Genomic DNA, 14497 nt, shown 5'->3' with positions numbered 1-14497 from the left:
GAAGATTCAGGGGGGTCTCTGTGAGGGGTGGGATCCTGACAGTGGCCTAGCGAACAGAACAGAACGTTACGGAGCCGCGCCTGCACCCGTTGCGGCGGCATCCTAAGAAAGGAAACTAAGCGAGGTTTATTGTGGAGAAGTGAGAAACGAGATGCAGACGCAGACGCAGCAAAAAGGAGATAAAGCCAGTAGGAGTCGTGCCATAAGATCAAGGCAACATCCTACTGAGGCGCGTAGCCGGTGGCCAGAAAGCCAAGGAAGTATTAGGCTCCAAGCATTACTTCAAACAGCGGCAGGACAGTTAATTTTAGGTTTGAAACAACACCGTGAGCACAGCTACGAAGTGGTGCTATAGTTAGGCTCCCACGCCATATACTTAATCAACATAAAACTTAGCACTCAACTTAGGATGCTTGGAACAGAAGAATTTATTTTGCAGTATACTCAAAACGTTTCGGTTCAACATGAACCTTCTTCAGTTACTACAAAATGTAAAAAGTGCAAATAAATACAAAAAAACAAAATGACCAAAGTATTTACAAAAAGGAGAAACAATCGGTCAAATACAATGTAATCATACATGATACTCAGCAGAAGTGAATCTGGCAGAGAATATAAGCCAAAATCCGAGCACAATCAAATATAGGTGTAAGGAAGAGAGGAAGTGCAGGACCAATGTTAGATACGTGTCCACGTGGTATAAGGTAACTAGAGAACATACCGTATACGGAATACATGTGATGAATGGGGCCGGAAGTCAGTGGGCCACACAAATTCTATGCTGGGGGCTGTGGAAAGTAACGGGGTAACCACAGGGTTAAACAAAGGACAACTGAGGGAGAAATATAGATGGATATGCTACTAACACCACAGCCGAGGTATGCAGAGAGAAGTGCTGTAGGAATTTAAAATAATAGTAGTAAGTGGGTGCGAGGAGGGGTTAAATTACCTTTAGGAGAACGAGGTGTAGGCGTGCATGCCACCAGACGCGGAGTCCACCGCCAGTCTGGGGATGTAGACTCCAAATGGAGTTTAAGAAGGGAAGGGGCGGGACACCTTAGCCAGCAAACCAATGAGTGAGGAGCCCTGGCCGGGAGTGACATATCGCTACTGAGAGGGAAAAAAAAAAAAAAAAAAAGCAATGTTGTAGATGGGGAGCGAACTAAAATAAAACCTGGCTGGAGGCTGGCAACCGCAAATAGATGGGAATATGAAAGCAGCTAGGGGAACAGGTGACATGAGATGTATGGTGGGGACAAAGTGAGAGGGGTGTTGCAGGGAGCAGATGTGGGCAAGATGGTGGGCGGAGCATACACTTCTATGGAGAAATGTGAACCATGTATAGCAAAAGAAGTGCCCATATTCTGCTAAGGTGAAACTAGGTGCAAACTACTATCCAGATGTTGAGAGGAGTAGCTGTGCTCAATGCTGTAGACGTGCAGGAGGAAATTCGTCCTGGTGACTTCCAATCATATTAATATAAGCGGCTCTAGTAGAGAACAGAACAATATATTAGTATGCAAACACAACAAGCATTAGGCATGTAAAGAGAGCACCTAATAAATATGACAAATAACCAAAATGACAACAAAGGAGAGAGCACGTTAAATAAATGCTGATATTTCATATTCCCTATTCAGGCCCCTTGGACTCATGGTGTCAAGAGTGTGAATCCAGAAGGCCTCACGTTTTCTCAAAGTAAGAATCCTGTTACCACCCCTGCGTGGGGGTGGCACGTGTTCAATAATTTGGTATCTCAGCTGGGAGATATTATGTCCCTTGGTGATAAAATGATGCGGGATAGGGAGAAGAAGATTCTTACATCTGATGGTACTTTTATGTTTGGAAATTCTGTCTCTAATGGGTTGGGACTAGGGTTGAGCGACTTTCATTTTTTTAAGGTCGAGTCGGGTTTTGTGAAACCCGACTTTGTCCAGAGTTGAGTCGAGTGCAGTCGGCCGACTATCGCTAAAAGTCGGGGATCGACCGAAACACGAAACCCAATGCAAGTCAATGGGGAAGCATAGTCGGCAGTGAGTGGAGGCCAGGAAAACACCTACAGTGCCCATTTTAATGGCAGAAACATCCATTCTTGTTTCTGAAGCTTGTCAATCTTAATTAACTTTATAATAATAGTTGTTCATTGGAACTTGGGGGTCATTTGGCAAAAGTTGTGGGGGGTAGGGCTGGTTCAAGGTTTTAGTGGGCCCAGGAATCGTGGACTACGTCACGGCGGTGGAACAGGGAGAGGTAAGTATTTCAACTTTGCAAGTGCTGTGATCCTGAGCAAGCAGGGGTGGCCCACTCATTCGCATTGGCACTGGCACAGGGCCCCTCAAAGTACAGTGGTGTGTTTGCATGGCGGGGGCGCCTCCCACCAGCAGCAACACTTTTGCGTACTCTGAGGGGCCCTGTTCCAGTGACGTCGCCAACGAGTATGCCTCCCCACCTGATGAAGGAACCTGCACCTTCATCTGCACCTTCCTCTTTGTCCCTGTGTAAGGTGGTATAGCATGCGGGAAGGGGAACCTTACTTTCAGCAGGGTCAGATTCTGGCTGTGTAGAGTGCAAGGGGAATGTAGTGGTCTAGGTCAATGTACCAGCAGACTCATCTAGCAGTGGCTGGGCAATGGGCAGGGGGAGGAGGAAACAGATATAGGGCCAAAGAATAAATTAGGCTAAATGCAGTTCAAATTGGTAACAGGACTAAACAGGCAGCATTGCTTTGTTCAGTGGAGTAGCAAACCCAAGAGCAGCAGACACTGTTTTAAGGGCCCAACCACAATAGTAGGCCAAATGCAGTTTAATATCTGCTACTATAGGCCCAAAGCCAGAAGGTTGAAGCTCAGCTTTATTCAGTTGAGGGCAAACACCAGGGAGGGGCAGACACCGTTAGTAGGCCATAACCAAAGTTGAAGGCCAAATGCAGTTTAATATCTAATTTTATAGGCCGAAAGCCAGAAGGTTGAAGCTCAGCTGTATTCAGTTGAGGGCAACACCAGGGAGGGGCAGACACCGTTAGTAGGCCCTAACCACCAATTTTTAAAAACACAGCACTTAATGAGAGCCAGAAAGTTGAAGCACAGCTGTATTCAGTTGAGGACAAACACCAGGCAGGGGCAGACACCGTTAGTAGGCCCTAACCACCAATTTTTAAAAACAGCACTTAATGAGAGCCAGAAGGTTGAAGCACAGCTGTATTCAGTTGAGGACAAACACCAGGCAGGGGCAGACACCGTTAGTAGGCCCTAACCACCAATTTTTAAAAACAGCACTTAATGAGAGCCAGAAGGTTGAAGCACAGCTGTATTCAGTTGAGGACAAACACCAGGCAGGGGCAGACACCGTTAGTAGGCCCTAAACACCTATTTTTTTTTTTTAAAATGCACTTAATGAGAGCCAGAAGGTTGAAGCTCAGCTTTATTCAGTTGAGGACAACACCAGGGAGGGGCAGACACCGTTAGTAGGCCGTAACCAAAGTTGAAGGCCAAATGCAGTTTAATATCTAATTTTATAGGCCGAAAGCCAGAAGGTTGAAGCTCAGCTGTATTCAGTTGAGGGCAAACACCAGGGAGGGGCAGACACCGTTAGTAGGCCCTAACCACCAATTTTTAAAAACACAGCACTTAATGAGAGCCAGAAGGTTGAAGCTCAGATTTATTCATTTGAGGACAACTTGAATTAGGGACTGCAGACAGACTTACCAGGCTGTCCCCTGTGTGGACCATGCATCCAATACATTAACCCATTGCGCCACAAAGGACACGTAACCTTCCGTGGCCATGCCTACAGGTCCATGTGTCTGTTGTCAGGTGTACCTTTGGACTGACAGATTGCCAGAGTGCATGGACAATGCGGTCTTTTACATGCTGGTGGAGGGTTGGGATGGCTTTTCTCGCAAAATAAGTGTCAACTGGTTAGCTTGTAGCGTGGTACAGTGTAGTCCACCATGGCCTTATTAATAGTAAATAAAATATATAACTAGGCTCTATGAACATTTAAATAGGTTCCAGGGGTACACGGGCAGCATTGGTGTGGTCAGTGGAGGAGTATTAAAAGTAGGGGCCGCAGACAGGCTATCAAAGGCCTAAAATAACAGACAATAGGCAGGCATGGCAGTTTTACATCGGTTACATGGATACACAGGCAGGCCAGACAGCATTGTGGTCAGTGGAGGAGTAATGCAAGTAGGGGCCGCAGACAGGCTATCAAAGGCCTAAAATAACAAACAATAGGCAGGCATGGCAGTTTTACATCGGTTACATGGATACACAGGCAGGCCAGACAGCATTGTGGTCAGTGGAGGAGTAATGCAAGTAGGGGCCGCAGACAGGCTATCAAAGGCCTAAAATAACAAACAATAGGCAGGCATGGCAATTTTAAATCGGTTACATGGATACACAGGCAGGCCAGGCAGCATTGTGGTCAGTGGAGGAGTATTGCAAGTAGGGGCCGCAGACAGGCTATCAAAGGCCTAAAATAACAAACAATAGGCAGGCATGGCAGTTTTAAATCGGTTACATGGATACACAGGCAGGCAGCATTGTGGTCAGTGGAGGAGTATTGCAAGTAGGGGCCGCAGACAGGCTATCAAAGGCCTAAAATAACAAACAATAGGCAGGCATGGCAGTTTTAAATCGGTTACATGGATACACAGGCAGGCCAGACAGCATTGTGGTCAGTGGAGGAGTAATGCAAGTAGGGGCCGCAGACAGGCTATCAAAGGCCTAAAATAACAAACAATAGGCAGGCATGGCAGTTTTAAATCGGTTACATGGATACACAGGCAGGCAGCATTGTGGTCAGTGGAGGAGTATTGCAAGTAGGGGCCGCAGACAGGCTAGCAAAGGCCTTAAATAACAAACAATAGTCAGGCATGGCAGTTTTAAATTGGTTACATGGATACACAGGCAGGCCAGACAGCATTGTGGTCAGTGGAGGAGTATTGCAAGTAGGGGCCGCAGACAGGCTATCAAAGGCCTAAAATAACAAACAATAGGCAGGCATGGCAGTTTTACATCGGTTACATGGATACACAGGCAGGCCAGACAGCATTGTGGTCAGTGGAGGAGTAATGCAAGTAGGGGCCCCAGACAGGCTATCAAAGGCCTAAAACAACAAACAATAGGCAGGCATGGCAGTTTTAAATCAGTTACATGGATACACAGGCAGGCCAGGCAGCATTGTGGTCAGTGGAGGAGTATTGCAAGTAGGGGCCGCAGACAGGCTATCAAAGGCCTAAAATAACAAACAATAGGCAGGCATGGCAGTTTTAAATCGGTTACATGGATACACAGGCAGGCAGCATTGTGGTCAGTGGAGGAGTATTGCAAGTAGGGGCCGCAGACAGGCTATCAAAGGCCTAAAATAACAAACAATAGGCAGGCATGGCAGTTTTAAATCGGTTACATGGATACACAGGCAGGCCAGACAGCATTGTGGTCAGTGGAGGAGTAATGCAAGTAGGGGCCGCAGACAGGCTATCAAAGGCCTAAAATAACAAACAATAGGCAGGCATGGCAGTTTTACATCGGTTACATGGATACACAGGCAGGCAGCATTGTGGTCAGTGGAGGATTATTGCAAGTAGGGGCCGCAGACAGGCTATCAAAGGCCTAAAATAACAAACAATAGGCAGGCATGGCAGTTTTAAATCGGTTACATGGATACACAGGCAGGCCAGGCAGCATTGTGGTCAGTGGAGGAGTATTGCAAGTAGGGGCCGCAGACAGGCTATCAAAGGCCTAAAATAACAAACAATAGGCAGGCATGGCAGTTTTAAATCGGTTACATGGATACACAGGCAGGCCAGGCAGCATTGTGGTCAGTGGAGGAGTATTGCAAGTAGGGGCCGCAGACAGGCTATCAAAGGCCTAAAATAACAAACAATAGGCAGGCATGGCAGTTTTAAATCGGTTACATGGATACACAGGCAGACAGCATTGTGGTCAGTGGAGGAGTATTGCAAGTAGGGGCCGCAGACAGGCTATCAAAGGCCTAAAATAACAAACAATAGGCAGGCATGGCAGTTTTAAATCGGTTACATGGATACACAGGCAGGCCAGACAGCATTGTGGTCAGTGGAGGAGTAATGCAAGTAGGGGCCGCAGACAGGCTATCAAAGGCCTAAAATAACAAACAATAGGCAGGCATGGCAGTTTTACATCGGTTACATGGATACACAGGCAGGCAGCATTGTGGTCAGTGGAGGAGGATTGCAAGGAGTGTCTGACACAGTTAGTACTCCAAAAAAAATAAAATAATAATGTCTCGCAAAACAACGATAAGTAAAAAAAGGGTGGCATGCTTAGGTACAGGGGTGGGCTCATCTGCAGAGTTTATGACAAAGTAATTTGGCAGTAAATTAGTATTTACTGGTGTCAATATAGGACACTGCCCCAGACTACTTTAACTAGCATCATAGATGCAAACAAATTGGTATTGTTTGTCAGTGCCAGGCATTGAATGATGTCAGTGCATAGACTAAACATTGGTGGAGTTGTGCGAGATAATTTTGCATGTGGTAGAGCACAGTTTGAGCTGGGGGGGGGGACTCTCTTGTGGCCGGCGGTACCGCCCCAGGGCCCCTCATGTTACAACGGTGTGTCTGACGTTGGGTGCGCACCACCACCGCCAGAGACACTACATTGTACTATGAGGGACCCAGTGGCAGTGCCGTCGACCAAAAGCGGGCACACCCACCTCTTCAGACAAACAGCACTGTAACGGGTGCTTGCGCCAAGTGGCGATACAACGGCCCCGTGGGGGGATTTTTCCCATTGGGGGAGGTGTAAACATGTCGTATGCTGGACAAACAGCTGCTGCAAATTAAGAGATAGGAACACTCAGTAAGACCAGTCCAGAAGCAAGACCTTTTTATAGGAAAGCTAGGTGTCAGCCGGGAAAGGTGGGGCAAAATAATTTGAAATCCAGGAGTGGTTCATTTTAATGAAGGTGAGATCATCCACAGTTTGGGTAGCCAGACGAGTCCTTTTTTCGGTTAATATTGAACCAGCAGCACTGAATACTCTTTCTGATAGCACACTAGCTGCTGGGCAAGCAAGCTCCTGCAACGCATATTCTACCAATTCAGGCCAGGTGTCTAATTTTGATGCCCAGTAATCAAATGGGAATGACGGTTGAGGGAGAACATCGATAAGGGAAGAAAAATAGTTAGTAACCATACTGGACAAATGTTGTCTCCTGTCACTTTGAATAGATGCTGCAGTACCTGTCCTGTCTGCGGTCATTGCGAAATCACTCCACAACCTGGTCAGAAAACCCCTCTGTCCAACGCCACTTCTGATCTGTGCACCTCTAACACCTCTGCCATGTAGCCCCCTGCAGCTTGTGTGAGACTGAGAACCATCACTGGCGCTGTGTGCTGGGAATGCCTGAATCAAACGGTCTACAAGAGTAGCTTGTTTGGTTGCTAATATTTGTTCGAGGTTCTCATGTGGCATAATATTTTGCAATTTGCCTTTATAGCGAGGGTCAAGGATGCAGGCCAACCAGTAATCGTCATCGCTAGGGTTGAGCGAAACGGGTCGATCATTTTCAAAAGTCGCCGACTTTTGGCTAAGTCGGCGTCTCATGAAACCCGATCCGACCCCTGTGCTTGTCGGCCATGCGGTACGCGACTTTCGCGCCAAAGTCGCGTTTCAATGACGCGAAAAGAGCCATTTCTCAGCCAATGAAGGTGAACGCAGAGTGTGGGCAGCGTGATGACATAGATCCTGGTCCCCACCATCTTAGAGAAGGGCATTGCAGTGATTGGCTTGCTGTCTGCGGCGTCACAGGGGCTATAAAGGGGCGTTCCCGCCGACCGCCATCTTACTGCTGCTGATCTGAGCTTAGGGACAGGTTGCTGCCGCTTCGTCAGAAGCAGGGAGAGCGTTAGGCAGGGTCCACTAACCACCAAACCGCTTGTGCTGCAGCGATTTCCACTGTCCAACACCACCTTCGGTGTGCAGGGACTGTGGAAGCTATTTTTTTTTTTTTTTCCCCTCAGCGCTGTAGCTCATTGGGCTGCCCTAGAAGGCTCCGTGATAGCTGTATTGCTGTGTGTACGCCACTGTGGAAACCAACTGCTTTTTTCAAAGCACATATCCTCTTGTTCCTTCCTTTCTGCACAGCTATCTTTTTTGTTTGTCCACACTTTTTATTTAATTTGTGCATCAGTCCACTCCTATTGCTGCCTGCCATACCTGGCTTAGATTACTGCAGGGAGATAGTAATTGTAGGACAGTCCCTGTTTTTTTTTTGTTTTTTTTGTGGGAGATTAAGATTGGCATTTCTGCTACAGTGCCATCCCTGTGTGTGCCATCTCTCACTGAGTGGGCCATAGAAAGCCTATTTATTTTTTCCGTGATTTGTGTTCTAAATTCTACCTCAACACAAAAACACTACATCAATCAGTGGGAGAAAAATATTGGCCTCAGTCAGGGCTTGTGTGCCACTGCTGTGTGTGCTATCTCTCATTCAGTGGGCTATAGAAAGCCTATTTATTTATTATTTTTTTTTTAATATTATTTGGTTTCTAAAGTCTCCCTGAAAAAAAAAAAATACCTAAAAAAACAGTGGGAGAGTAATATTGCCCTTTCAGCTTGTGTGCCAGTCTTGACTCCTGGGTGTGCCACCTCTCTCTCATTCAGTGGGCCATAGAAAGCCTATTTATTTTTTCCGTGATTTGTGTTCTAAATTCTACCTCAACACAAAAACACTACATCAATCAGTGGGAGAAAAATATTGGCCTCAGTCAGGGCTTGTGTGCCACTGCTGTGTGTGCTATCTCTCATTCAGTGGGCTATAGAAAGCCTATTTATTTATTTATTTTTTTAATATTACTTGGTTTCTAAAGTCTCCCTGAAAAAAAAAAAAAAAACCTAAAAAAACAGTGGGAGAGTAATATTGCCCTTTCAGCTTGTGTGCCAGTCTTGACTCCTGGGTGTGCCACCTCTCTCTCATTCAGTGGGCCATAGAAAGCCTATTTATTTTTTCCGTGATTTGTGTTCTAAATTCTACCTCAACACAAAAACACTACATCAATCAGTGGGAGAAAAATATTGGCCTTAGTCAGGGCTTGTGTGCCACTGCTGTGTGTGCTATCTCTCATTCAGTGGGCTATAGAAAGCCTATTTATTTATTATTTTTTTTTAATATTATTTGGTTTCTAAAGTCTCCCTGAAAAAAAAAAAAAAACCTAAAAAAACAGTGGGAGAGTAATATTGCCCTTTCAGCTTGTGTGCCAGTCTTGACTCCTGGGTGTGCCACCTCTCTCCCTCTCATTCAGTGGGCCATAGAAAGCCTATTTATTTTTTCCGTGATTTGTGTTCTAAATTCTACCTCAACACAAAAACACTACATCAATCAGTGGGAGAAAAATATTGGCCTCAGTCAGGGCTTGTGTGTCACTGCTGTGTGTGCTATCTCTCATTCAGTGGGCTATAGAAAGCCTATTTATTTTTTTTTTTTTTTTAATATTATTTGGTTTCTAAAGTCTCCCTGAAAAAAAAAAAAATACCTAAAAAAACAGTGGGAGAGTAATATTGCCCTTTCAGCTTGTGTGCCAGTCTTGACTCCTGGGTGTGCCACCTCTCTCTCATTCAGTGGGCCATAGAAAGCCTATTTATTTTTTCCGTGATTTGTGTTCTAAATTCTACCTCAACACAAAAACACTACATCAATCAGTGGGAGAAAAATATAAAAATATTGGCCTCAGTCAGGGCTTGTGTGCCACTGCTGTGTGTGCTATCTCTCATTCAGTGGGCTATAGAAAGCCTATTTATTTTTTTTATTTTTTTAATATTATTTGGTTTCTAAAGTCTCCCTGAAAAAAAAAAAATACCTAAAAAAACAGTGGGAGAGTAATATTGCCCTTTCAGCTTGTGTGCCAGTCTTGACTCCTGGGTGTGCCACCTCTCTCTCATTCAGTGGGCCATAGAAAGCCTATTTATTTTTTCCATGATTTGTGTTCTAAATTCTACCTCAACACAAAAACACTACATCAATCAGTGGGAGAAAAATATTGGCCTCAGTCAGGGCTTGTGTGCCACTGCTGTGTGTGCTATCTCTCATTCAGTGGGCTATAGAAAGCCTATTTATTTTTTTTATTTTTTTAATATTATTTGGTTTCTAAAGTCTCCCTGAAAAAAAAAAAATACCTAAAAAAACAGTGGGAGAGTAATATTGCCCTTTCAGCTTGTGTGCCAGTCTTGACTCCTGGGTGTGCCACCTCTCTCTCATTCAGTGGGCCATAGAAAGCCTATTTATTTTTTCCGTGATTTGTGTTCTAAATTCTACCTCAACACAAAAACACTACATCAATCAGTGGGAGAAAAATATTGGCCTCAGTCAGGGCTTGTGTGCCACTGCTGTGTGTGCTATCTCTCATTCAGTGGGCTATAGAAAGCCTATTTATTTTTTTTTTTTTTTAATATTATTTGGTTTCTAAAGTCTCCCTGAAAAAAAAAAAAATACCTAAAAAAACAGTGGGAGAGTAATATTGCCCTTTCAGCTTGTGTGCCAGTCTTGACTCCTGGGTGTGCCACCTCTCTCTCTCATTCAGTGGGCCATAGAAAGGCTATTTTTTTTTTTGGTTTTTTTAATATTATTTGGTTTCTAAAGTCTCCCTGAAAAAAAAAAAAAAAACATAAAAAAACAGTGGGAGAGTAATATTGCCCTTTCAGCTTGTGTGCCAGTCTTGACTCCTGGGTGTGCCACCTCTCTCCCTCTCATTCAGTGGGCCATAGAAAGCCTATTTATTTTTTTAAAAAAATATTATTGGGTTTCTAAAGTCTCCCTTAAAAAACAAAAAATACATAAAAAAACAGTGGGAGAGTAATATTGCCCTTTCAGCTTGTGTGCCAGTCTTGACTCCTGGGTGTGCCACCTCTCTCTCATTCAGTGGGCCATAGAAAGCCTATTTATTTTTTCCGTGATTTGTGTTCTAAATTCTACCTCAACACAAAAACACTACATCAATCAGTGGGAGAAAAATATTGGCCTCAGTCAGGGCTTGTGTGCCACTGCTGTGTGTGCTATCTCTCATTCAGTGGGCTATAGAAAGCCTATTTATTTTTTTTTTTTTTTAATATTATTTGGTTTCTAAAGTCTCCCTGAAAAAAAAAAAAATACCTAAAAAAACAGTGGGAGAGTAATATTGCCCTTTCAGCTTGTGTGCCAGTCTTGACTCCTGGGTGTGCCACCTCTCTCTCTCATTCAGTGGGCCATAGAAAGGCTATTTTTTTTTTTGGTTTTTTTAATATTATTTGGTTTCTAAAGTCTCCCTGAAAAAAAAAAAAAAAACATAAAAAAACAGTGGGAGAGTAATATTGCCCTTTCAGCTTGTGTGCCAGTCTTGACTCCTGGGTGTGCCACCTCTCTCCCTCTCATTCAGTGGGCCATAGAAAGCCTATTTATTTTTTTTAAAAAATATTATTGGGTTTCTAAAGTCTCCCTTAAAAAACAAAAAATACATAAAAAAACAGTGGGAGAGTAATATTGCCCTTTCAGCTTGTGTGCCAGTCTTGACTCCTGGGTGTGCCACCTCTCTCTCATTCAGTGGGCCATAGAAAGCCTATTTATTTTTTCCGTGATTTGTGTTCTAAATTCTACCTCAACACAAAAACACTACATCAATCAGTGGGAGAAAAATATTGGCCTCAGTCAGGGCTTGTGTGCCACTGCTGTGTGTGCTATCTCTCATTCAGTGGGCTATAGAAAGCCTATTTATTTTTATTTTTTTTTTAATATTATTTGGTTTCTAAAGTCTCCCTGAAAAAAAAAAAATACCTAAAAAAACAGTGGGAGAGTAATATTGCCCTTTCAGCTTGTGTGCCAGTCTTGACTCCTGGGTGTGCCACCTCTCTCTCTCATTCAGTGGGCCATAGAAAGGCTATTTTTTTTTTTGGTTTTTTTTAATATTATTTGGTTTCTAAAGTCTCCCTGAAAAAAAAAAAAAAAAAACATAAAAAAACAGTGGGAGAGTAATATTGCCCTTTCAGCTTGTGTGCCAGTCTTGACTCCTGGGTGTGCCACCTCTCTCCCTCTCATTCAGTGGGCCATAGAAAGCCTATTTATTTTTTTTTTTAAATATTATTGGGTTTCTAAAGTCTCCCTTAAAAAGCAAAAAATACATAAAAAAACAGTGGGAGAGTAATATTGCCCTTTCAGCTTGTGTGCCAGTCTTGACTCCTGGGTGTGCCACCTCTCTCTCATTCAGTGGGCCATAGAAAGCATTTTTTTTTTTTCCTTGATTTGTGTTCTAAAATCTACCTCAACACAAAAACACTACATCAATCAGTGGGAGAAAAATATTGGCCTCAGTCAGGGCTTGTGTGCCACTGCTGTGTGTGCTATCTCTCATTCAGTGGGCTATAGAAAGCCTATTTATTTATTTATTTTTTTTCTTATTATTTGGTTTCTAAAGTCTCCCTGAAAAAAAAAAAACCATAAAAAAACAGTGGGAGAGTAATATTGCCCTTTCAGCTTGTGTGCCAGTCTTGACTCCTGGGTGTGCCACCTCTCTCCCTCTCATTCAGTGGGCCATAGAAAGCCTATTTATTTATTTTTTTAAATATTATTGGGTTTCTAAAGTCTCCCTTAAAAAACAAAAAATACATAAAAAAACAGTGGGAGAGTAATATTGCCCTTTCAGCTTGTGTGCCAGTCTTGACTCCTGGGTGTGCCACCTCTCTCTCATTCAGTGGGCCATAGAAAGCATTTTTTTTTTTCCTTGATTTGTGTTCTAAAATCTACCTCAACACAAAAACACTACATCAATCAGTGGGAGAAAAATATTGGCCTCAGTCAGGGCTTGTGTGCCACTGCTGTGTGTGCTATCTCTCATTCAGTGGGCTATAGAAAGCCTATTTATTTATTTTTTTTTTTTCTTATTATTTGGTTTCTAAAGTCTCCCTGAAAAAAAAAAAAAAAAACATAAAAAAACAGTGGGAGAGTAATATTGCCCTTTCAGCTTGTGTGCCAGTCTTGACTCCTGGGTGTGCCACCTCTCTCCCTCTCATTCAGTGGGCCATAGAAAGCCTATTTATTTTTTTTAAAAAATATTATTGGGTTTCTAAAGTCTCCCTTAAAAAACAAAAAATACATAAAAAAACAGTGGGAGAGTAATATTGCCCTTTCAGCTTGTGTGCCAGTCTTGACTCCTGGGTGTGCCACCTCTCTCTCTCATTCAGTGGGCCATAGAAAGGCTATTTTTTTTTTTGGTTTTTTTAATATTATTTGGTTTCTAAAGTCTCCCTGAAAAAAAAAAAAAAAACATAAAAAAACAGTGGGAGAGTAATATTGCCCTTTCAGCTTGTGTGCCAGTCTTGACTCCTGGGTGTGCCACCTCTCTCCCTCTCATTCAGTGGGCCATAGAAAGCCTATTTATTTTTTTTTTAAAATATTATTGGGTTTCTAAAGTCTCCCTTAAAAAAAAAAAAACATAAAAAAACAGTGGGAGAGTAATATTGCCCTTTCAGCTTGTGTGCCAGTCTTGACTCCTGGGTGTGCCACCTCTCTCTCTCATTCAGTGGGCCATAGAAAGGCTATTTTTTTTTTTGGTTTTTTTAATATTATTTGGTTTCTAAAGTCTCCCTGAAAAAAAAAAAAAAAACATAAAAAAACAGTGGGAGAGTAATATTGCCCTTTCAGCTTGTGTGCCAGTCTTGACTCCTGGGTGTGCCACCTCTCTCTCTCATTCAGTGGGCCATAGAAAGGCTATTTTTTTTTTGGTTATTTTAATATTATTTGGTTTCTAAAGTCTCCCTGAAAAAAAAAAAAAAAACATAAAAAAACAGTGGGAGAGTAATATTGCCCTTTCAGCTTGTGCGCCAGTCTTGACTCCTGGGTGTGCCACCTCTCTCTCTCTAATTGTGGGCCATAGAAAGCCTTTTTTTTTTTTTTTTTTTTAATATTATTTGGTTTCTAAAGTCTCCCTGAGAAAAAAAAATAAATAAATTAGGTGGGAGATTAATATTGACATTAGTGCTTGAGTGACAGTCCTGCGTGTGTGTCATCTCTGTGATTTTGTGCCACAGAAAACAGAGTGTGTAACATTGTGCCTGATTTTCCTTGTGGTCTCACCAACCTGTTAAGGGATATTGAAATCATACTGAAGTTATAGCTCACCGTGTAAGTTGTTTGACAGCAACAAATAAAGTTACTTTGGTTAAGATTTTAAAACAATGAGGAAGTCTGGTGCAAGAGGTCGTCGTGGGCGTTCATTGTCAGCTGGTAATGATGGTAGTGGTAGTGGAGCATCAGGTGGTCGTGGGGATAAAAATATTCCACCTAAGTCTGGAGCTGTGGAGCCAGTTTCGTCGTCAGGCTACACAAGGCCTCGAACGCTCTCTTTTCTGGGAGTAGGAAAACCGCTTTTAAAGGCGGAGCAGCAACAGCAAGTTTTGGCTTACATTGCAGACTCAGCCTCTAGCTCTTTTGCCTCCTCTTCTGAAACTGGTAAATGTAAAAGCAGCGCGTCGCTTGTGGATGT

Source organism: Ranitomeya variabilis, chromosome 1 (assembly GCF_051348905.1).
Source record: "Ranitomeya variabilis isolate aRanVar5 chromosome 1, aRanVar5.hap1, whole genome shotgun sequence".
NCBI classification, from domain to species: domain Eukaryota; kingdom Metazoa; phylum Chordata; class Amphibia; order Anura; family Dendrobatidae; genus Ranitomeya; species Ranitomeya variabilis.
This window is presented reverse-complemented; position numbering follows the sequence as displayed.